The 6361-nt window shown below is 35.0% G+C and overlaps 1 pseudogene; it reads right to left on the bottom strand.

The window, feature by feature from the left end:
* Nucleotides 1–627: 627 nt before the first annotated feature.
* LOC149219135 (aluminum-activated malate transporter 8 pseudogene) lies at nucleotides 628–1885 on the bottom strand (annotated as a pseudogene).
* Nucleotides 1886–6361: the final 4476 nt, after the last annotated feature.

The following is a 6361-nucleotide window of genomic DNA, read 5'->3' as shown; positions in this document are numbered from 1 at the left end:
TATGTACATATTCAGAAAAACAGTTATAGTGTCCTTGGTGACTTGGACTGTTTTGTTATTTTGTAATACGAGTTATTACTTTTGATGGTTTTGATTTTTATTTTATAACATATGAATTAGGGTATAAATTAACAGCAATATTATTTTATAGTATATGAGTATGAATTAGGATATAAATGGACGGTAATAAGCAGTTTAAAAATAAATAAATAATCCATTAGGATATAGTATATGAGTATGAAGCAGTTTAAAAATAAATAAATAATCCATTAAAAAAATATGCTATGCTTGATTCTATTCTTAACAAACCAGTTCACAGAGCACAGATGAAACTTGTACAAATAAATTTTAAAAGTCATATGATGGGCAGTTTAAAAATAAAAACGTCATAAAAAAATTCCTTGACGGGTAGGGTCACCCGTCAAATTTAACCCCTGAGTCCAATTGACCTTTATTTTGGTCATTTACTAGACATTAATAAAATTATATTTTCTTTATCTTATCTACTTTGTAAATTATGTTGGTCACATTCCCTTTATCAAAGAAATAGTCAATGCATGCTTAGTGTTTTCTCCAATGTCTTATTTCTTTGCATGGATTGAGGCATCAGGATGGTCAGCATTATTCTCAGTTTCTGCGTGTGGTTGAAACATCTTTCACTAAGCAGACACCTACAAACGGTGCTGGGAGAGGGAGAGAACGAAGGGATGTGAAGTTGTCTGTTAAGAAACAGAGACAACTTCACAGTGAGACGTTATATAAAGCAGGTTTTTAACGGTGGATAAAGGATCATTTTTATATTGATTATAAATCTTTGAAGTATGAAAAACAATAACAAAGATTTTTAAAATATTTAAAATTAAATGAACAAGTCTTAAAATTTGAAATATTCTTAAGTTCAGCTACACAAATACCCAATTACATTGCATATCCATAAATATTTGGCCCAGGGAGTAATCATACGTACTAAGGATTCTTCATTAGCCTTTGAATTTAATATGGATTTGTAGCCCTTGCAAACATTACTGTACTTGTCAGTGACCTCAACATTATTGCTTGAAATATTCTATCATGCACGCTGCATCATAATAAAATTAAATTATTAACCGTAAGAAAGGAAGATCGTTGGGATCATAACTGTCAAAAGTTTTGAGAATATTTTAAAATTTGATGAAGAAAAGAAAGTTTAACATTTTCAAAGAACAGTGAGTTCAACATTTTCAAAATCTACAATTAAATCTGATAAAACCTACTTTTCCATTACAATTGTGACAGCATCTATGATGTGATAGCATCAAAGTGCACCTCCTTTTATAAGATATTTGCATACCTTCCAAAGATTTCGCCAGCCCTTCAAGATTTCGGATAATGAATCTGTGAAGATCTTCTCCGGCCCAAATAGGAAAGATTAGTAAACTAATGAGCATGCATAGGATGCATCCAACGATTATGGTACCCAGCCGTTTATAGGAAACCTCAAACAAGTTGTCGACGCGATATCCAGAAATGGCCATGAAACTGAAGCTGAGAACGAATATGAGAACTCCATAATCATATCTGGCCTTGATTTTGGGAAGAAACCGTGCAAATGTAGCTGCTGCACTTGCAGTTAGACCGAACAAATTCCGGACGGGCTTAATCACGATTAATGTAAGAGTTTAGGAAAGATCTATGCATAGACATCCAACACTTCCAGTGTACTTATTAAAAACACAGCAGCGCCAATTACAATTGGTTCGGAGTTGTGTCCAACATGAACTGCAACGTAGTTTGTCCCTACAGCCAATAGTCCCCCAAACAATGTTGCGAAAATTCTGTTTAGTCCCTTGGATAAGGTCGCTCCTGTCACAACAAACATCATACTTTCAAATTGTGCTTTTTCCATGTTAAGTTGAAATATGACTGATAACATTGGTATCCATGAAGTGTAATAATAAGTTGGTTTGTATAACAAATATAAAGAGTTGAAGTGTACATTTTATGGAGAGGGCTGTATCGGAAGGGAAGCCAATTACGATGGAAATTAGATTTTATTATGGAATGTATGAAAACATAAAACCTTTAGACTCTCAACATTCTCTCATCCTAAGAAAGTTTTTTTTCCTAGTTCTTGACAATCACAAGAGTATTCACTCTGAACTTGATCCAGGAGGATCTCAATAAATCATGGGAATGAGTATTCACTTTGAACTTGATCCAGGTGGATCTCAATAAATCATGGGAATGAAAAAGGCTTAAAATTCAAAGTGGCAGAAAGGTAATTTTGTTGACATCAAATCGAAGTTCTTGTCGCCTTGTTTCCAACGATATGAATGGGGCTTTGTCGCCTTGATTCCAACTGTATGAACGGGGCTCCAATCCGAGTTCGGATGAAGGAGATAGACGCAGTCAAAGTTTTGAGTTGACTTGATTCCAACTGTATGAACGGGGCTCCAATCCGAGTTCGGATGAAGGAGATAGACGCAGTCAAAGTTTTGAGTTGACTTGCCTATGTAGCGGGCTTAAAGGAGATAAAATTTCGCCCAAACCGGGCCCAGATTCTGGCCAACCAGGGCGGGCTTCCAGCGAATTTGTGACCTAGTTACTCCTTCCCCTTAAAAATGGGTATTTTAAAAATATTCAAATTAGATATCATTTTTGGGATTCAACTGCGTTAAGTAAGTCATTCAAACGTATGACCATTTCCATGAGATGTAGTCGTAACTGACTAATTTCTCATGATTTTTGAATAGTTCACTTAGCACTCATTGCATCGGGTGATGCTCACAGGGGTGAAGAAGTGGGATTGAAACTAGTGAAATGTGGAGAACGAATCACATAGCATCAATCATCACTTCCGGGGATTGCACCCGGTAACCAGGACTTCCCAGGAGGTCACCCATCCCAGAACTCCTCTGGCTCAAGCGCGCTTAACTGTGGAGTTTTTCCCCACAATCAAGCCCACTTAGCTTGCTACCCCATTTGCAAAACCTTAGCAAGTATTGTGCCTCATGAACCATTCAAGTAGAGATCCCTTGACTCTTTTTGAATTTAAGTATGGGGGATTTACGCAGTGCATTATATTAGATATCATTTTTGGGATTCAACTACGTTAAGTAAGTCATTCAAACGTATGACCATTTCCACGAGAGGTAGTCGTAACTGACTAATTTCTCATGATTTTTGAATAGTTCACTTAGCACTCATTGCATCGGGTGATGCTCACAGGGGTGAAGAAGTGGGATTGAAACTAGTGAAATGTGGAGAACGAATCACATAGCATCAATCATCACTTCCAGGGATTGCACCCGGTAACCAGGACTTCCCAGGAGGTCACCCATCCCAGAACTCCTCTGGCTCAAGCGCGCTTAACTGTGGAGTTTTTCCCCACAATCAAGCCCACTTAGCTTGCTACCCCATTTGCAAAACCTTAGCAAGTATTGTGCCTCATGAACCATTCAAGTAGAGATCCCAAAAATGATATCTAATATAATGCACTGTGTAAATCCCCCATACCTAATATTCAAATTGTTACGTAAAATACAAAAAAATAACAAGCTGACGGGGCACTACCCGGGCCGGCCTTCCACTGATATAAAAAATATGATACCTACATTGGGGATGGACGGTCGTGACACCGCCACCCCACCGCAGTGTTTAATATATATATATATATATATAGGCACGGTTGGGCGCGGGCTGCCAACTCCGGCGCCCACCACCGGCCGTCACTCCACCACATATAACAACAACACTGCTGAGGTTTTGGGTGAGGCGCGCGCCACCAATCCCGTTGCCTCACGTCACCATACACCAGCGCAACGGAACCTTTCGCCACCTGCCCGCGGCAAATATGGTAATACACCGCAGCATTAAACGGCCGCCAACAGCGAGGTCACACCGCCTTACACGCCGCTGGAGTATGGAAAGCTGTCACGGGTAAGGGATACACAGTTGGGCAATCCATGTCTGTCGTTGCAACAACCAAAACCGCCGCCGTTCAAAGCAATCCGCCCGACGATATCTCCGCCAGATATAAGCCACAATTCCGCCGGAAATGAGCCACGAGAGTCGCCGCTGTTTCAAAACAATGTTTAAATAAAAAAACATGTCGTCAACGGATATTCCGCCGCCCATAAAACGTGCCGTTCTATTTTTTTTTATCCACATGATGAATTGGTAATTGTCAGGTTTAATCTATGGAAGATTCAAGATCAAACCTCATAACTGCCACTATAACACCAACGGTATAATCAATCACCTGCAAGTTGGGTATACTAAATTCCTATGATTTTAGCGAGCATAATCAACCACCTACAAATCATTATACTCAATGAGATTTGAACTTCGATCCATATGACTTACCGTCAAACCACAAGTCACTATATTTTAAAACAAACCAATGCATATTTTGCAACGGAGGCGGCCGCCCGACTCCTCCCCTAGTAATTCCTATTATTACCATTGCGCCAACCGACTGGTTGGTAAGTCCGCCAACGCTTTTATAAAAGAACCCAAGTCTGCCGAGCTGGGGGAGGAAAGTGGTCACGCGGATCGAGGTACGGATTGAGGTAGGAGAGTGGAAGAAGTTTGTTATTAAATTTCTGGTCTCATGTGCACATTAATTTTCTATGGTTAAGATACAAATTACTCATGTAATTTTTTAATATATTTCTAAGCAAAAGATAACTTGAATCAAAATTTTAGATTGGAAATTAGAAATTCTATGGAGATAGAAAAAAAAATTTGATTATTTATTTTAAATTTTAAATTAACAATTTTCTAAACATCTCATACCATCTAATATTAAAAATATTAGGGAGTTTAGACTTCTGTGATCCATAAAATTGTTTAGATAATCTTCGGCAAAATCACATAACCACTTTTTTGTCGACGCGTTTCGAACCAACCAGTGTGGTTCATCGTCAGGACAAGTTGAAGAACCAATCCGGCTTAGCTTGATTAAATAGAGTGTGCAGAGACTCCAACAGCTATAATGCTAACGGCTAATTTTGACCTAATGATCCTGGTCAAACCCCTAAAATAGTTAATTAATATTTCTCGAAATAGGTAAATAAAGGCATTCATTTGTTAATTAAAAATAGATATATTATTATTATTCTCTCAAATATTAAGAGAATTCATAGTATAATATTAATATTTTACTCTAATGGTCATTAATAAAATATCTATATTAAATAATCTATATTTAATATTATTCCAATATAATACAAGTAAAAGGTAATCAATTATTTTTAGAATATAGTTACCTAGATAATTGAGTAATAATTATTCAATTGTTAGAATTTCATTATTTTGTTTTTTAGATTATATCATATTTATTATTTAAATATAATGGTCCATTAAGATAATAATAATATATGTTTAATAATAATCTATATCTAATTTATAATCCCAAACAAATCGTTAAATCAATATTATTCCTAGAATTTAGTCACATTAGGTAAATACCATAGTATAGGGGTTAACGCCAAGTCTATTAATAATAGAATAACTAATGTTATTGGTATATCCTAATTTATTAAAGGTAACTAAGACTTATTAATCCCAAAAAATTATTAAAGGTAACTAAGACGTTTAGGTTTATAGAATAAATTAGGATATACCAATAACATTAGTTATTCTATTATTAATAGACTTGGCGTTAACCCCTATACTATGGTATTTACCTAATGTGACTAAATTCTAGGAATAATATTGATTTAACAATTTGTTTGGGATTATAAATTAGATATAGATTATTATTAAACATATATTATTATTATCTTAATGGACCATTATATTTAAATAATAAATATGATATAATCTAAAAAACAAAATAATGAAATTCTAACTTACCAAGGACAATTGAATAATTATTACTCAATTATCTAGGTAACTATATTCTAAAAATAATTGATTACCTTTTACTTGTATTATATTGGAATAATATTAAATATAGATTATTTAATATAGATATTTTATTAATGACCATTAGAGTAAAATATTAATATTATACTATGAATTCTCTTAATATTTGAGAGAATAATAATAATATATCTATTCTTAATTAACAAATGAATGCCTTTATTTACCTATTTCGAGAAATATTAATTAACTATTTTAGGGGTTTGACCAGGATCATTAGGTCAAAATTAGCCGTTAGCATTATAGCTGTTGGAGTCTCTGCACACTCTATTTAATCAAGCTAAGCCGGATTGGTTCTTCAACTTGTCCTGACGATGAACCACACTAGTTGGTTCGAAACGGGTCGACAAAAAAGTGGTTATGTGATTTGCCGAAGATTATCTAAACAATTAAAAATATTTTTACATTTTTAAAAATAAGTTTTTTTAATGTGATTTACTGTATCAATCTGGTA

The sequence above is a fragment of the Pinus tabuliformis genome, chromosome Q (assembly GCF_031772625.1).
Source record: "Pinus tabuliformis cultivar Carrire ecotype Pingquan chromosome Q, CPIR1, whole genome shotgun sequence".
NCBI classification, from domain to species: Eukaryota; Viridiplantae; Streptophyta; class Pinopsida; order Pinales; family Pinaceae; genus Pinus; species Pinus tabuliformis.
The sequence above is the reverse complement of the archived record's forward strand: the minus strand, read 5'-3'. Positions and strand labels throughout refer to the sequence as shown.